The 19353-nt window shown below is 39.9% G+C and overlaps 1 protein-coding gene across 1 annotated transcript in view; it reads right to left on the bottom strand.

Moving 5' to 3' along the window:
* The window catches only part of NCOA2 (nuclear receptor coactivator 2), a 189482-nt gene that overhangs the window by 110112 nt on the left and 60017 nt on the right, over positions 1–19353 (bottom strand). The window contains 1 exon segment of the mRNA XM_009335040.1: positions 16985–17229. The gene's annotated coding sequence lies outside the window, so the exon portion shown is untranslated.

Here is a 19353-nt window from a genome sequence, read left to right as displayed (position 1 = left end):
TAAAGACTGAGGCAAAGAAGGCATTAAGTACCTCAGCCTTTTCCTCAGCCTTTGTCACTATGTTTCCCCCCACATCCAATAAAGAATGGAGATTCTCCTTAGCCCTCCTTTTGTTGCTAATGTATTTATAGAAACTTTTTTTATTGTCTTTTACGGCAGATTGAGTTCTAGTTGGGCTTTGGCCCTTCTAATTTTCTCCCTCACAACATCCTTGTAGTCCTCCTGAGTGGCCTGCCCCTTCTTCCAAAGGTCATAAACTCTCCTTTTTTTCCTGAGTTCCAGCCAAAGCTCTCTGTTCAGCCAGGCCAGTCTTCCCTGCTGGCTCGTCTTTTGGCACATGGGGATGGCCTGCTCCTACGCCTTTAAGATTTCGTTCTTGAAGAATGTCCAGCCTTCCTGGACTCCTTTGCCCTTCAGGACTGCCTCTCAAGGGACTCTGTCAACCAGGCTCCTAAACAGGCCAAAGTCTGCCCTCCAGAAGTCCGAGGTAGCAGTTCTGCTGACCCCCCTCCTTACTTCTCCAAGAATCGAAAACTCTATCATTTCATGATCGCTATTCCCAAGATGGCCTCCAACCATCACATCACCCACAAGTCCTTCTCTGTTCACAAACAACAGGTCCAGCAGGGCGCCTTCCCTAGTTGACTCACTCACCAGCTGTGTCATCAAAAAATTCCTGCACAGGATTTACAAGAAGCCATCAAAGTCTTGGTATTTATGCCCAACTGCAAATGTATTTTAATGTAATGGAGAGATAAGTAATGCTTCTTGGTGGAGTTCAGTCTCTGATTCCCCTACAGCTGACATGTAAACAGGAATATCAGCATCGAGGACCAGGATGAACACAAGCCCCTGTGCAAAAGGAGCCTGACAATTATGATTACCACACACAGCACATGTTTCACCACAGTTTGCCCCATACCTTCTCCGTATTTAAGCTCCTTACCCTTTTTTTGCTACTACTTTCACCACCTGTGCTTAAGCAGAAATTATTATAAGCTTATTAGCTGTAAGTGGTCACGTCTACAAACATGGGAAGGGCTGGTGCTTGCTGCCAATCAGCTTTCACTAATTTGCACCCTACTAGTGCTTCCCCTGTGCCTCAGGTTGACTGTCAGGAGGTCAAAACCGTCCCCTGAGCCAACGGGGGGCACAAAAATCATGTTCGTGTCTCCCTCTCTTCTGCTAAAGGCCGGTATCAATCTAATTCCCACATCTATGGAAAACGAATTTGTCAAGTTACTTTTTTTTTTTCCCCCCAAGGTATTTGTTATGTCATCTACATTGTGCAAAGCCAGTGATCCCACAGCTTAGGTGGAGAGTTGTTTGAAGAGAAAATCTCTCTCAGAAGGTCATACCTTGGGAGTGGGGATCTTCTTGAGGTCTTAACTCATTTACAAATGAAGAGTAAATTCAACACTTTCTTGTAATAAATATTTCACCTTAATTTCGGTGCTTTATGTAAAAAAAAAAGGTCTAAATTTGCACCTTGTCTAGTATTCCAGTAGCAAAATAAATGTATCAGGAAAACCAGTTCTTTTAGCAAGATCTATATGGGCAAATTACTACTCTCGTTCTCCAGTTACACAGACAGCACTTAGCTTGGTGAGTAGCATGCAAATAACTGTGTTATACTATATACAATAACTACAGTCTATGTATTAATTTATTTGTAACGATTATACAACAGTTTAATGACAAGTTAAAAGTATCTCAATATCCAGAATATTCCTGTGACAATAATTCACTTGTAGTAACCTAAATATTACTGGTATAGCGGTGATGGTGCCCTTTTGCCAGACTAATTTCAAACCTGAGTTAGACCAGGTAAGTATGGACACAGGTAAGCAATGCTTCGATATGGGACAACACGGAAAGATTGCACCAGGTTTGGAAAGTTGTCTTCTGAGAGCAGAAAAAGCCCATCATGCTTTACTTGTATCTGTATGCGAGATGCAGTCTAAGAAATGACAGCTTTTGTCAGTTACTCTTTCAGAACACATACAAAGGAAAACTGAATTAGATATTTAGATAACACTGAAAGGAAACTAAGCTTACACGTATTACACACAGGCGTTTCACCTACTTACCAAAGGGTAGATAAGAACTTTTTGTGCAACTCATAATGGAAACCTTCGTACTTAGCTTTGAGAGATATTAAAAGAGTCATTTTAACCATTTATTTCCAGCAACAATTAGGAAATATGAGCATCTCTGTTATACTGTGGCAAGAAATAATGATCAGAATTTAAAAGAAGAAACTGCAGGCACTATAAAGAATGTGTCACTGCTAGTATATAATATATATAGAGAGAGTATATTAAAAGTTTAATATATCCCTCAATTTGGTCGGTGTGTTAACATGTTTTACATTTTATAGAAGCATATAGCATATTTATTAAGTAGAAGTAATTATTGGAGATATTTCAGTTACTGCAATACAAAACTAATCAGTCTATTATTTACAAAATAGCTGTGAAAAAGTACACATCCTTCAATTAGATTTCTATTTTAATCAGTGAAACTATGGGAATAATCCCATAATATTTCAATAATGTTTCAATAATAACATTTCAGTAATAACATTTCAATACCCTTTTGTATTTCAAAAAGAACGTGAAAAAACATAAAATCGCTTCCCTTCTCAAGTATGAAACCCATCTCTTTAATTCATTTTCCTTTCTACTCCATATATTAAGAACATTTTTTCTCTACCAAGTTGCTTTTGGTTTTTGCATCTCCCCAGTACAACAAATCCAGCATACCTCTATGAAGTTGGTACTTACGAGGCAGAAAGCTGCCAATGATTGCCCCTGTTTTCAGGAGGAATAGCTGCCATGCAAACTGCCCTAATTCATACAAGTCATTAACAGAACAGAGACAACCACCTCACCTTGAAGAATTATGCTACTACCTTTAGATCAAGATTACTCAATTACATTTTAACGAGGTTGGTAACTCTGCCAACCCACTATCTCTGGCAGAGGCTGGCTGTAACCCCCGCAGCCCAGCCTTGGCAGGGAGAACAGGGCAGCACCGTGGCTCGTGAGCCTCCTCTGAAGAGCTGGGGCTTCAACAGGTCCAGGCAAATTTCGAGCGCGGCTCAAACCTGCATATCTGAAGGCTGCTCATCAGTAAAAGAGGGGAATGCATGGGTGGTGTTTTTAAATTACTTAAAGTTTGCTTTGGTGGTGGGTTTTTTTTTTTGTATGAGGGGGGTTAGAAACTGTAGAGGAATTAGTCTATGACAGTGTGTGCTGTTTGGCATTTGAGAAGAGTAGTTTTCGTTTCACCGTATTTCAACAACCAGGAAAGTTTCAAAATCTTGTGGGACCAGATCAAACTCATGTGGTAGCAGTGACTGAGGCGTTTAAGTGCCTTAAAGCTTCCATCAGCAGCTCTTTCCTGCAGGTACAGGCATGGCTAAAATGAATACAATTTGTCTCCAAAAAGAAATGGAATTAAACCCAGCAGTCTATGTACAGTGCAAGCTTCAGCATGATTTAAGAAGAAAAAAACCCAACCAACCACTCTATTTTATCAGTATTTGAAAATTCTCCCTTTCTCCAAAAAGCATTTTTCAATATCTTGTTTGGCTTATTACCATATGCTTGCAATTTCTACTCTCCGTAGAAGTCATTCTGGAAAACCAAAGGAAAATTTTTGTGAACCACAGATATAATAAAATAACCCCCTCCATGAAATAGTCTAAAAGCTTGGATTGCTTCTGCTCCACCTCCCCACATCTGGCACACGCATCAGATTACAGGCCAGAAGGCAAAGTGAAGAGACGGAAAGGGAGATAGTGGCTGGATCACAACTAGAAGGAAGCACACCTTCTATAATTCAATTTTTCTCCCCGAATGCCAATACGTCAAAGCGTGATAAATAAAACCAAACATGGAAGAACTCCACACACGTGCACGCACAGACACACAAACATACCCCCTGCTTCAGTCAGTTCCCTGAAAGGCAGTGAATTACATGAAACATGCTTGGATGATTTCAGAACTATCACTCTGTGCCAAAAGCGCAACTGGGCTTCTGATTTTGTTAACCGACAAGTTCACAGGAAATCGGCAATCATTCATCTCTAATTCACATGACACTTTCACTTTTTCTAATTTGTGAAGTATTTCATAGGTACAAACAAAACCAAAGGCCACTGAATTGTCTAAATGCCACAATATTGTCAAATAAACACAGTTTATCAATTGGTCTTTTTGCTGTTTAAGTTTTGCAAACTTAAAACTCAACCAGAAAGATCTACACAAGGATGTAAGGAGCTGGTTTGCGAGCGTTGTTTCCCAGACCTCTCTCTGAAGCCACGTTCTCCTTTTCCCTTCAACCCGACATCAGCAGCACAACAGCATAAAACTTTCACCGAGTCTTTCAAGCTTAGCAATAAATCTGCTGCAGTCTGAATTATCAAAATTATTCAGACCTTTCAAATGATTTTTTTGTTCCAAATGGACTTGGCACGCTGGTCAGGAACTCGTTGAGTCAAACACAAGCAACAAAAGTGGAATTCTTCTTGCTAAGCTAATTGATGGTCCTACAAAAACGAAACACGCAACTGCATATTCAAAACTTTCAAAGACGCACTGTATTACAGTTACAGAGCGCCTTCCCCTCTGTGCCTGGTGTAATATGATCGTAATTGCTGTGAAAGGGCGAGAGACCGACTATATGTTAAATCCTGCCATCTGTAGGTGCTTTACACAGTTCCATTTGCTGCTGCCGGGTCAAAAGTTTACCCTATTTTCGCTTGTTCATAACCAATCACACAAGTCTCTGCTATGTGTAATCTTTGACCCACTCTCAAAGCAATTTTTGTATTATACAGTCATATGACTACACTGAAAAAACCTACACGTTTTATTAAGAATACACTTCTTGTTGGTTAGCTTAATAATTATTATTATTTCCATATTCAGTAAGCGTACTGTACCGACCTTGTTCTTCCCAGTTAACTCCCTTGGAGCACAACCATAGTGCCATGAATTCTCCCCACAAAACACTCCAGCATTTCTGGCCAGTTCTAATCCAGAACCACATGCAAAACAGGGCTGGAAAGCATTCACAGTACCTGATGTTTTAAAAGCAGGGGGAAGCAACTGCTCAGTTTGTCCTAACAGGGAGAGAAGATGCCCTGTAAACAGTTAAATTAACGTTCACAGTGAAAACAAAAATTGTCTCTGAAAATCAGGATTGTCATAAGAATATCCCTACATATTTACCTTAAAAATTAAAATTAAATATGCAAAAATATATTGCATGGAAACATTTACGTTGTGTTGTTGTTGTTGTTGTTATTAAAATACCTAAGGAATCAGTAGTCCCACGAACAACAGAATTAACTACGCCTAATCTCCCATGTATTTATACCTCCTGGTTGGTTGACTTTGGTGTCTAGAAAGCTGAAAGCTTTGAATGAAGCTTTTCCCACAGTTGGGACATTTGTTTGAAGTCTCTCTTTTCCCATCACTAAGATTCCCAGGCAACTAATAAGATTATTTCATGTTGTAACCTTTTCCTCTGTCAGGGTACCTTTAGGTGCTTCCATTTATACTCAGCTACTTATTTTCACAAAACCTGTGGGATCTGAACTTTGAGACCTCCACTGTGCCAAAAAATGTGATCGAAATCACCAATAGGTTCAAAAGCTACCGAGGGGAGATGTGTGTGCATGTACACAAGTGCACGACGTAACCTCATGAGCCTTGTTTCCATAGGAAATGAGGCTAAAAATAAAGGAGAATATTTGACCTTATTATAATTTCACAGAAATCTAATTTAGATGGACCAAACTAAACAGATGGCTATACTAACAGATCACCTAAAAGCAGTATCACAGTATTTAAATCCATCTCATAGATTCTGCTAGACAGTTTTCAAAGGCAAACAGACACACAGGCCCCATTTATCTTCTAATAGGAAATATAGACAAATAAAGAGATACTTTTCCACAGACGTATCTTACTGTAATCTATGAATTGTGATAGATTTGCGATCCTTTAATTTTTTTTAATCTAGCATTTATGCAAGTGTGTTCTGTCTCCAAGGATATAAACACAAGTCAGCACTCACATGAATAGCTGTATTGCTCCATTTCACATTTGACTCTTAGATGCTAAACCCTTCATAAATGTAGCAGAGAACAAAAGCAAGCCCATGCCACTGAGAAGATCAGTTAAGTAATTATACCAGAGAAGAATCAAATAACAGCATTAAACCATTTCTAAGCAGGTCATAAATTATGTTCACATATAAATTCAAATAGTTACGAAATCCCAATCATTTACTAAAAGACAGAATAAAAATTACCCGAAATAAATAAATCAAAATATAGATTCTAAGGCCAAAACAGTTCATCATCTCACCTCTTGTACAACAAAGACCATAGTATTTTACTTAGCAGCTCCTAAAGCAAGTCTGATATTCTGGCATCTGCCAGCGAGGTTTATTGCATTTATGCGTTGTTACCAACAACCCACCCATTTCAGACCTGACCATGTCTGGACAGACTTATATTGTCACAAGCAGAAAAAACAAAATATGCACTTCTAAACCAGCGTCTGTGCTTGGAGATACTTCCATGGCTCTGTTCTGCAAACACAGTTAGAAAAAAGCTGTTCCATCTTCAAAGAGCTGCCATTCATGTCTAAAAGCTTTAACAAACTTCCAGACAAGGTGGACCTTGGATCTATATGCCTACCTAATACTTGAATAATTCTCCACGTGCCCGTAAAGACGCTAATTTTTTTCTGATTTTTGTGTCCCTTATTAACAACAGCGACAGAAGTTTAATTGAAAATCCTGCAGAAACAAACAGAATTTTAAAGTGTCACAACTTTACTGAACCCTGCAATTTTTCTTGCTGTAGGAAAATGTAAGAACTCTATCTGAAATGGAAACCAGATTTGAAAGAACAAACAGAAGTTGGGAGAAGCCCTGAGACCACCTTTTAATTGTTAAAGGTAAGAACTGGAACCTTAAGAGTAAAAACATACAGAAATCTTCTAAATGAGAATATTGCTAGGTAGGAGTCCCACCAGAATAAGAATACACAGGAACTGAACCCAAGCTGTGACACACTCTTTAATGAGGCACATCTCTTTAGAACGCTATCCATCAAGTCATATACTACTTCCATCATACACCACTTCCATAAAACGATCAGTCTCAGTCAATGCCTGAGCTTTAGAAAACAGAAAAAGCTACTGGTAACATTGTATTTCTCCTAAACAAACAAACAAACAAACAAAGTAAAATAGAAACCAACATTTTAATGCAATGAAACAGATTTATCCAACTGGAAAACATGTTGGCAGATGTTATTTTATATCTAAATATAAAACAAGGTATTATAAAATTATTAATACTAACAATCATATACCAGACATTAGCTACTAGATACTATATAAAAATATATACAACATAGAAGTTTATTTTATATATTATATACATTAATATAAAAAATTAATAAAATGTGTGCACATACACACACAGCATTCAGACGTCTGCTAACAGGACTGGTGTCACCTATAACCCAGGCCAGGAACAAGTGAATAGTCTTTCACCCAGGGAAAAGCAAGACAGACGATGTTTAGAGGAAACCCACTCCACTCAGCTTATCAGCAGCAGAATGGGCAAAGAACAGTGGAAAAAGCCTGGCATAAAAGAAGAAACAAAGAAAACAAGGCAACAGAATTGACTCTTAAGAACACAAACGGGAATGCTGAAGGTAATGAAAGGTACCTACATGTCTGAACACAGGGAAGTTTTTCACCTTGGCAGAAAAGTTTGATCAAGAGCAGAGCTCAAACAACTGCAAGAGACAACAGGACTGAAGGAGTGAAGCTGAGAACTCAGGAAACCTGACTTAAACCCCAAGGTGATCCAATAGCATGGAAACGCTATAAAGCCATTTGCTATTTTGTCTAAGTTTGTGCATCTCTCCTCATTTTTCTACAGTGCAAAAAGTGATTTTAGGAAGTTTGCAACTGAGCACGAAGTTATGCTATTCTTTATATTACTGAGGCAATTTGAAGAGTTCAACACTGACCTTAGTAATTTGGTTAGCTGACTCATGAGGGCCCCATTACCGATAAGAAGAAACAATCTGTCCCTAGGAAACAGATCTTTCATGCCAGACCCAGAAACCTTACAGGAGTCTGATGAGGCTCAGGGGAATTTACAAGTACCTGGATTTCATGTAGGTCCATAGAGCAACGACACAAGGGAACTGTGATGCAGGAGAATTGCTTTCATTCAGTTTTATTTAAGAACAAGAATTCTGCCATACATACTAGAGGCCAGGCTAATTGCAATGACTCTTTACAACAATGCATGTATTTCTCTATTTGACTGTATTTGAATTAAGTAATCCAGATTATTTGGATAAATACACATACACAAAAGTAACTTGAAGTTTCTTCTACCATCAGCTGAAAGAGCGAAATATAGTAAGTCAAGATCTTAAAGCTAGCACCCTCTTTGTACATAATTTTTCTATTATTTCATTTTTACCTGAACCATCTTCATTATTACAAGAGCTTAATGGTTTCCTAAGTGAGAAAATTCTTAAAACAGTGAATCTGAAAAAATGCAAAAGTTAAAAAATATAAATCATATAAAAATCTAAATTTTCATTTAGTATTTAACTTTATGATGATCAAAATACACAACCAAGTGTGGAGATAATTGATAGAGGCATTTGTTTCGGATGACCTGCATAGATTAAAAAGGTATTCAGTGCTCTCATGTAATGAGTATGTGTATTATCTCAGCATAATAAAAACTTTATAGACTATCACTGCATGCCAATGAAGAGTACACGTACAAATTTTTTTAATTTGTTTGTTTGTTTGTTTTATATATATACACAGAGCTTTCCAGCCTCCCATGCTCTTTTCAGGTTTAATAGTTATGGTCTCAAATTAATTTCGAAATTCTCCTAAAAGGCAATATAAAACTATAATATCAAAATCCACTCAAAAATTAGTATTTGACTTCTCAAATGGCAATTAGCAGTTTGAATCTGAATTACTTCATATGCAAATAAGATGTTTTTTATATGTCATGGTACCTTGTAATTGATAAGGGCATTTTTAATGAACGGTTTTAAAGGATGTGGTTTCCTATTAAAAGTGGTCACTTATTACAAGGGGTTTGCAATTATATTTTGGTGGTTGGATGCAGATCCTTCCACCAGCTAGTTCTCACAGACCTCACTTCCTAGTCCTCAGGGTAGTCACCAACCTGACCAGCCTGCACATGCCACAAGTAGCTATCCTAGAAATATTGTCAAGATGTCATCATGGAAATAAGACCGGACCACGAGAGAAGGGAGGCTCTTCTACCCAGCCCCTTCCACTCCACCTTCTTCCACTGCCCTGGAGGCAGCCCTCTAAATTGGACTGTGGCAAGCCTCCAACTGTCCAGTTGCTGGGCAGCATTTGCGGCCGCAAAGCTGCTCTCCATCTCCTTTGGTAAAAAGCAGAGCAGATGGAAATTTCCTGTAGACTGGTCTTGGCCCACAGACCACTGTTTGGACCATACTCCTCTACGAGTAAGAGCAATCTATTCATTGCATCGAACTGACTGGCCCTACTGTCCTCTTTTACAACACAACTCCATCCAATCCCTTAACTCAGTGATAAAACACAGCACAACGTGAGCACGTTTCATCACCTGTGCTTGGGCTAGGAACTAAGCCATGAAGGAAAATATGGCCATGTCATGCTAAGGAAAGAAACACGAGTAACTCTGGCAAGCACCTAAGATAAGGCTCTTCTGAATGACTGACAGTAATGTTATATTGATGTTATAATAAATTATTACATACACACACAGACACAGAGTAAGCAGAAGCAGCAGCAGAAGCTGTGCAAACATCATCTTCAGAGTGGCAGCTGTATGTTCTCTTTAAACATTGGAAGACAAGAATAGGAAGGAATCCTTTACACAATTTAAAATGTTATAAACCTTGCTGTGTCCTGAAAGTTTCCAAATTTTATTTAGAATGAAAGAAACACCTCAATATATCTAACAACCATGGTTTTTCACAGGACGCAAAGGAGTTCTCATTTTCATTGGTCTTCCCTTGACTCCCCTGCTAAATTACAGCTAAAAACACTAGGAAGCTCAAAGCAGAACTCTGTTCTGATTTCTGTTCCCTTCACTGTCAGATGTGTCTTGGTTTTCACACAGAGGCTGTTAAGACTGCTTTTGCTTTTAAAATTTTATTCAGAAAGATGAGTCAAGGTTCTGGTCATCGATGTAGCTCTTCTCGTTGTTCCAGTGACAACAAAACAGGCTAGCCAGCTTTTCCTGAAGAAGGGAAAACCTTGGGTAGCACAGGATTAAACAGTCCTTTTAAGGACTATTAGCTTTCTTGCATAAAGTCAAAAGATGGTCACTATGAATGTATGATACTTCATAAGGTCTTGAGCAAGTATTCTAGACTATTTATCTGATAGTTGAAGAGGAAAGCTAGGAAGGGGAAGGGAAATGTTTCGTATTATGTTTAGGACAGAGTAATGTTTGTTGAGCTCTGCCTCAAGGTTTCTCACAGGGCTTTGCAAAATGCAGTGCTACCTCTCACATGAAGAAAAGCCTCTCTCCAAGAACCTGTCACAAGAAGAAAAGGTCTACTGTCAACTCCCGTATGCAGCAAGTGCTGCAGCTTCAGTAACCAAGCAGAGCTGCCCTGGAGAAACTCTCTTGGGAGAGCTCCCTTTCCCTGGAAAGGCTCCTCACCGGCTCTTCCCAGCAAGCAGAGTACGTGGGGAATATTCAGTAGGTATTTGCTGCTCAAGTGCCTGATATCAACAGAGGCAGAGAAGTGATGACAGGCTCTCCTCAAAGGCCCCAAGCAGCCTAAAACATATTTGAACCAACCCGAGAGGGTATAGGAGCAGAAGAGAAACTCTTTCTTATCCTTTTGTACTCATGCTTTTCTGCCATACTAAGTGCGTGAGCAGAGTCAAAGGCAGGATGGATGAATTAACTCAGAAAAAAGCTGTCCAAAAAGCTGAGCAATCAGTCCTCAAAAAATTAATGATAAAAGACTTTGAATAAAGCCAATTTGTAATGGAATGTAAGAAGGGAAGTCCCTAAAGAGAAAAACTGTCTACCAGCTCTGCAGCAGGTTTTGCTGCCCCATGCAGTTTACCATGGCAAGAAGCCAACTTGGCAAGGCTCGCTGTTCTCCAAGGAGCCTGGCAGCACGCCAGCCACACTCACAGGTCTCATTTCTGCTGCCAAGCTTGAGGGGCAATCGAAGATCCTGTTTTGTGAATCTGCAGACCTGGTTATGACCAAGAATATTTGTGTTTTAAAATGTTCTTAAGCAAGTCAAGTTCCCTCTGTTTATACAGCGACTGAATAGGCGAAACAGAATACTTAACCCAGCTAGAGAAAATGAGCCGCAGATTGTTAATTATATGGCTATTTGCACTTTGACTGGAAGAGGAAGTAAGCTGGTTATAACTACTTTGGGCTTTACTCCTGCAACTGCATTGAAACCACATTTATGACAGCTGAAAGTATGCAATTTTATATAAACGCGGGCACTTCCTGTTTTTGAAGCAAGTCCGCGGCTGCTCACCCTTACCTCACAGTAATGTTGCTGGAACCAGAATGTATCAAATGTGCTCAGTTTTGAAGACTGATCTCAAGACCTTATTTTACTATTTTAAAACATGTAGATAAAATGCATATATTGGACTACTGCTGTCAAGCATCTCTATTTCTAGGACCTAACCGTACTCCTTAGGCGTTAGGAAACACATGTTTTCCACGTGTGAGACTGAAACGCCCAGCTGTCACCCGGGGCGTGCTCAGTCCCCAGTGATGTGGTCACAGTCATTCTCGGACGGGGAGGCGGGCACGTCGCGTCCCCCCGAGCAGGCAGGCTGTGCTCTGAATTACACACGCCGGCAGATCTCTCTTTTTCCACTCAATATGCAGTATTTCAAGTAATTTGTAATAGCAGCTTCGTTATTTTGCACAGTATGGTATTAATTCTTCATTGTGGCAAGTATATGTTCAATTTTATAGACACTGAGTATGGGGAGTAACATAGTCCTCCTGGCATAAATCGAAGAAAATCATTATTTGACTAGAAGATAATTTTGAAAATACCATTTAACAACCCCAATAAGCAGCACTATGTTTCCTGTGCCTTTTCTCTTACTTTGCTTATTTATGTTAATTGAATCTCACAGACCAAACTTCTGCAATGAGTACAATTACATAAATCAGCACTCTGCTTTTCCACTGACAGTCATTTTCCTAAGAGGTTACAGCAGGAAGACTGATCATATTGTTCAACGGAAAAGCAAATACATATCCAGTAATTCCTGATGATAAAATGTGATAATTCTTACTTACAAAAAAACCCCACCCACATTTAATTTACAGCTTATTCCTCCAGATTTAGTTCCTGACATACTGCTTGAGAGTGAAGTACCCCCTATAAATGCAAGACAGTTACAGTCAAGATCACCAAAATCCTTAACACAGAGAAGTGTCAGCGTTTCTACTACCTTTGTTTTGCTCTCCAAGACCACAACTTCTTATTTCTGACCATTAGATCCCACCCTTCAACTATGAGAACTTGCCAGCTTTGCAGTGCTAACAGAGAGTGAACAATTACAGACCTCTTAGTCTCAAACTGGAAGAAGATTCAATAAAGGTTCAGTTTAAAAGTCCTTATGCAAAAACCTCCAACTAAAAGAAACACTAAAGCTAAAATTTCAAATTCAATTACACCTGATTTATTGATTTCTCTTCACTTAACTTTCAAAGTAAACACGGTATACAGTCTAACTCAGGCATTTCTTTAAAAACACTTCCCTCAACTGCCTTCTTCCTGCCTCAAGTCAAGGCACAGTTTTGAAGTGCCAGACAGGCTCATTTGCAACTAGAAGAGGCTGGTCCTGCCATCCTTCTTCCATGTCATCTTCAGCACAGATGTCTCTCCAACTCTGCAGTTAGCAAGTTCAAAGAGTTAAAGAGCCAGCCAAGTAACCCAACCAAAAATGCGGTTAGCTGACCACTGGTTTGGCTCCCTGAGCCAACTCACCCCATGCTCACATCGTGGTGGCAGCAGCGCTGGCACAAGGGAGATGGGGTAATACCTCAGGAGGGAAGGTGCAAGCCACGCTTCTGGAAGCCGTTAGACCAAGGTTAGCTGCAATGACGCCGCATTTGTGACACCTCCACAAAAACTGGCCCCATGTTCAACCTCTATCCTCCAAACAAGGGAGGACATAGAAAAATCCAATTCATGGGGTGCAGTCTAAAGCTGCCCAATTACCTTAAGAGCCTCACTGAGCTACAGACCCAAACTCGAAGTCTCAACTCCTCTTTTGACTTTTTTTTTGACTGAAGCCTACTGTTTCTACACAGCAGCACTCAAGTCCATATCTTTGCAAACTTATTCCCAAAAGTAATGCAACCATTTCTAACAAGGAAAAGAAAAAAAGATTTAATGAAGGCAACCCAGATTAGCTAAATGATACATCTTAGTGGAACAATTCTGCTATTAAAGATCATGCAGATGTTACGATGGAGGCAAAGAAAGCCTTTCTTTAGCTACAGCACAGCTGCTGCATACAACTTCAAAAAGACTTGGCACAGGACTTCAGCCACAAAACTTCCCCCTCACTTCATTTCGTGCACATCATGAAACTTCAGCAAGCTGCACCAAGGACAAAACTGACACAAGGGTTTGTCTGGAACATCTTATCAACAGTGGGGCAGCTCCTTGCGCTGCCAATACTCACATGCACCTTCACAAAACTCAACTATACATCTCCATTCCTCCTCAACCCAGCAATCCCTCAAAAGCAATGATATCCCATACTGCTGTCCCTCTTATTTACACTTGCATTATCTTCTACTTTAAAGAAGAAAACTGAATTGCCGCATAATTAACATATATTAAAACTTCAAAAATAGCCATAATAAAAAGTAAATTATCTGTTAAAGCAACATTAGAAAGTATTACCAACTTCCATTCACATCCTTCATTACCTATACACTGAGCTACTCTGAACAGACACCTTGACCACAAAGCTGAAAATGCCCTAACTTATAATCACATTGAATGTACATGCTTAACACCAGTCTGCCTTCCACATAATATATGCACTACAAAGAAAATATATACATCATCTAAATTCAAAGTTCAGCTTTTCCCTTGAAATCTGTCAAAGTGTTACAGCTAGTTACATGTAGTACACAAGAAGAACTTGCATTGATTTTATATATGTAACAGTAAAGCACACAGAACTTAATTTGATCTGCAAGCTAACATTACACTTACTTGTGATTTCCTTTCAGTGATGATATTGACAGGAGATGTACCTGAGAAACCTAAACTGCTTTAAGATGCACGTATAAGATTAAATTAGAGCATTCCTGATGCATGGGAACAGAATCTTAGAAACTGTTTTTAATTTCTCCCTTTTTCTTCTTTTACTAATTCATATGACATCAGCTCATTGACTCTTACGACGTTCTTAGCTTCCACCATGTGAAGCCATAAACCGATTTGTCACCTACAATATTCTTTCCACAACCAAGAAGTTACAAAGAATAATTAGTCCAAACGAGAAAACAGAAGTAGGAGCAACTAAAATTCTGTTAACATTCTTCATAAGTAAAAGAGAGTATAAAAAACTGCAGAAATGAGGAAATACAAGCAGAAATGCACTGAAAGAGGTTTTTTAAAAAAATTACTCAATTACTTCATTACTAAGATCTTGATAAAAAGCTGGAAACCCATGACTTTAAAGAATATTAGTAAAGTTGATTAAAAACAGTGAAGAAAACTCATTAAAGCAAAGGTAAAGCTTGAAATACTAGAAATATTAACCACAGTATTACTGTACTCATGAAAACGTAACACTTCAAAATGACCTACTTTAATAATAGTAAAAAAATGAAAGAATACGGGCACTAACCCCCTGACTCTACTGGTTTTATAAAACACCATCTACTTCTCAGAATTAGTAACAGATTCATGAAACTGAACCAATTTGTTCAACAGATGTTTCAGTTAACCCAAAGGAATTTTACTTTTCTATTGTAAAAGTAGAGCACGCTGAATAAAACTCCACTATTATTAGCAGCTTTCAAAATATATTAGCTCAAAATTAGCTTCCATTTCCATTCTTTCTTTCTTTCACATAACAGAAAACATTTTCCATACCGGATTAGACGTGCCACCGAAATAAAGTAGGCACATTGATAAAACAACTCACCCTCCTCCCCGCTGCCCCCGGTTTTATGGGATACGCAGGAACGGCAGAGTTTTTATTTTTCTTGGCATTCCTCTCTCCACATTAGCCGATAATCTTCCCCGCATAGCTCTGTCAGTGCGCTGCCCCGCAGACCCACAACACCCCTGCTGTTCCAGTCCCGTATTTTTCTGCAGCAGGCTCTGCGAATTGTGCGCTCCTTTCGTAACGTGTACTATTGCATCAGTTTAATTGCAATATAATTTTCAATGCTCTAGATAAAGCAAATAATTTCATTTATAACTTAACTTCTGCTCATAAAATACAGATTGTTTCCCCTGCCTTTTCCGTTTATGTTTAAAGATTTATAGAAAGACTTGCACTGCACAGCAGTAGTCAAACAAAAATACCTTAGGTTTTCTTAGAAAGCAGCACTTAAAAATATTGCTCGGCGCCTAAAGCATTACTGCAGCCTTTCAGAGAGCCATATGTAGTAGATCCCCCATGAGCAGGCCGGAAGGGGAACGTGCATTCTTACTCTGTGTATTTAATATAATATTTAGCCATTATCAAAGCTTCATAGCTTTTACTGTCTCTCTCTCTCCTGCAATAGAGAGTAACAGCTTATCTGGCAAACACACTCACTATGTTTCTAGGCGCTGAAGACATGCTCTTGGTTAATTCATAAATCTGATCTAATGTTAGATATTTTGCATTCAGGTTAGCTAAGTTAAAACAATATTTAGCTTAACCATGCCTTGGCCAAAAAATTCTCTGTTATCTACTGATTACAACAGCATTGTAGCTAGCTATGGACATCACACTGGGAAAATACAAATCCTGAGACTGAAGAAATGCAGATGAAATTCTGACCTCAAGCCATTCTGATAGCGGGCATTACAAACACTGTCTACTTTGTATCTGATACAATAACCAGGCACAAGAGGCATGTGCCTACGATGAATGATGAATTTACGTGTCATTTTCGTTTTATGTACATATATTACCTGAGTTGACAGCATCAAAAAATGCTGTGCTTCTTGCACCCCAAATCATATTACATGATACAAACATCTACACTAAAACAAATCTGCAGAGGCAAGCACTCACAGGAGGAAATGTCAGAAGTAAGTTTTAGAGAAACCTAAACTTTGCCTTTGTTTGCTTCTGCGGCATGGTATACACCGCAGTTATGTCATACCATTTCCACAGCACCTCTGCCTCATTCAGCTTACAGCATTACCGCTAATCAAAACAGTCATCTGTTTTACTCTTGGTATTTGGCGTATGGTCCGATACCTTATTTACTGCATGCTACTCAAATTTTTTTTGGAAGACGGAACAAGTAATTTCTTTGTGAATTCAATGGTGCAGCTGAGTGCTTCATCAACATAATGGTTAGTCCTACTGTTACTCCTAACTTAGAATAACTGTGTTATTCCTAACTTCCTAACTAAAGCAGCGACAGCTTTAAGGTCAAAACGATTCTCCAATTCTGAAGACAACTTTGTCTCCAGTTTGGCATAACTCAGACCTAATTTTTTCACAGCACTTAGCATTACATTGTGCTTTATATAGCACTTTCAAACCTCAACCCCCACTGCCTCACTCGCAGTTATCGGTGCTCAGCACTTTTCTAAATCAGATCCAAAGTTCTCAAGTCATCCGCAAGAAAGCAAGACACATACAGCTAGCAAAGACATGAGAAAAGCCAGGATTGAGCAACTTACCTAGCATGACCTAGGAAGTCTGCAGCACAGCCAGGAAGAGAGTCCTGTTCGCCAGGGCAGCATGCAGCTGCGCAGAGCACCAGAACGGCTTCTGCCTCCTGCGATCCCCTGCCTCGCCCACCACACACGTCCCGACTTCTGCTGGAAGTGAGGCAGGGGTACTACAGAGAACAGCCTCCTCCACTGCATCAACCAGATTCATTCCCGGAGCGAGTCCATCCTGTGCACGGAATGAAGCAGGGGTCCTGTGGAAAACAACAGCACATCAACACACAGTTAAATACCGTTAAATTGTAAGGCTTCCTCACGAGGGGCCAAACAAAAGAGCTTTGCAAAGACAAGCTCAGTTTCGACATTCCTTGACTTGGACACAGCCACACTGCAAAAATGTTTGCATTTGCCACTTCTAGAAGAAAGAAATTGAGACATCAGACCTTGTACGATGGGGTCACACCAACACCTACAAAAAATAGCAGTGGGGTTGAAATCTTTAGATATACCGTGCAGCTCTTGTGGCAAAGGAGTAAACTAGTTGCAAACACAAAACAATGCTGTGTATGAATACTAGCCATAGGTGATGGTTAGAAACATATTCTCATGGAGCTTCTACTGAAATCAAAGAGTGTTTATTTATATTCAAAGATCTCTATAGAAAAGGACCTTCCAGAACAAACTCCTCTGCCTGTTTTCCTCAAGCCATATCCTCTGGCCCATGTCGATTAAAGCCCTGGTCCTTCTTCGTTCTTACCCTCAACGCCCTTGCCAAGTCTCTCCTCACCCCTACTCCCCAAGGCTTTTCATCTCTCCTGGCTCAGTCACTTCCAGGCTTGGCTGGCAGTGCCACACTCTCCCCTTGACTCCCCCTCCTTCCTCCCTCCTTCGTTCCCCAACACGCCGTCATATTAACTCTCACCCTCACCCCGGGTCTCTCTCCTCTGTTCACAGTCTACAGTATTTTGGGTCCAGGTCCACACCAGGACACCACGCGTGCCAGTGCCTCACGGGTCCGCTTCTGGCTTTCAGGCGCTGGGGTACAAGGCATCGGTTTTGTCCCCCAGCTCAGCCTCCCCCTCCCCTTCCAGGCCATAAAGCTCTCACATGCTCAAGACAGCATGCGAGGACTGTGATTTCTTTAAAAGGTTACAGTTTGGTTAGATCTGAGATTTTCACAGTGCTGACAAAGGCAAAGCCGTGACTCATAAGCTGCTCTTCTTCCCCAGTGCCTATCACCAGCGCTTCCCACAGCGGCATCTAACTCCTAGTCTCTGCTTCAAAGGGAGAGACACGGAGCATTTCCAAAAAAAGGTGGGTGGTTTTTTTTTTTTAAATCTACAATGAGAAATAACTTTGTCCACACGTTCTTACAGATAGCTAAATAATTTTGACAGAAAAAAAAATTAAGCTAGAGGCAACTACCTAGCCCCAAAGGCTAATGTTTTGCAAAGTTATAAAAAACTCCAACCAGCATCCTATACTGGGAAGCATCAGGCAGCCTTCCTTACTGCAGTTCCTGGCACTCCCCTTTCAGCCCTTAATAGCCTAAGTTACTCAGCTCGCTGAAATGAGAACTGTACAAATATTAACACTTGAGAACAGTGGTCAAACTGAGGAGTAGCGGCTGCGGGCGGACAGTGCCGGAGTGAACGCCACGCAAGCTGCCTTTGTCTTCACCACCAGTTTTGTTGCGTGCCTACAAGCAATGTTCAAACAGCATCGTCACACAACAGCACACAGACCAGCTAGCGTTTCTTTGGATGCCACCGTTTTCATCCTAGAGGTACCAATGCTTGCCTGAAAAGCTACAGCTTCTCACAAAATACTTCTAGGCCACGCAAACCTGAAGTAAAATGGGTTAGCTTCATTCCCGATGAAGGTCACACACAGCTAACAGAGATAATTAAGCAAATCCATTTTACTTCACATTTGTACTAAATTAGGAGCAGTCACGTATCAGTTACAAAGAGGAAGGGTAACTTCGTACAATACTATTCTTGTGATCATATGCCCCTGCCTGGAGGGGAAGTAAACTTCTTGTATGAAACTCTGGGAAACTTTTTCTTTCCTTTTCCCTATTTAGCAGTTATTTATCTCAGCATTGAAAACAAATGCAGCACACTGTCAAGTAATATACAGAAAGAGGAAAACCTCTCAAAACAGACAACACATTCTTTAGAGCAAAACCCAATTTACAGATTTTTTTACTGAGCTCTTATAGCAAACAAGACAACAATTTCTTGATGGCTTTTGTAAATACTTCTGTACAAACATGGTCCAGAAGAGCAGACCAAGAAAAGAGAAAAACAGCGTCACATGCTCACAGATGGATGCAAATCATAGTATGGATTAAATGCACTATGCCATTTATTTTT

This window comes from Pygoscelis adeliae, unplaced genomic scaffold (genome assembly GCF_000699105.1).
Source record: "Pygoscelis adeliae isolate BGI_AS28 unplaced genomic scaffold, ASM69910v1 Scaffold101, whole genome shotgun sequence".
NCBI classification, from domain to species: domain Eukaryota; kingdom Metazoa; phylum Chordata; class Aves; order Sphenisciformes; family Spheniscidae; genus Pygoscelis; species Pygoscelis adeliae.
Note: the sequence above shows the minus strand (reverse complement) of the source record. Positions and strands in the feature narration are given on the sequence as shown.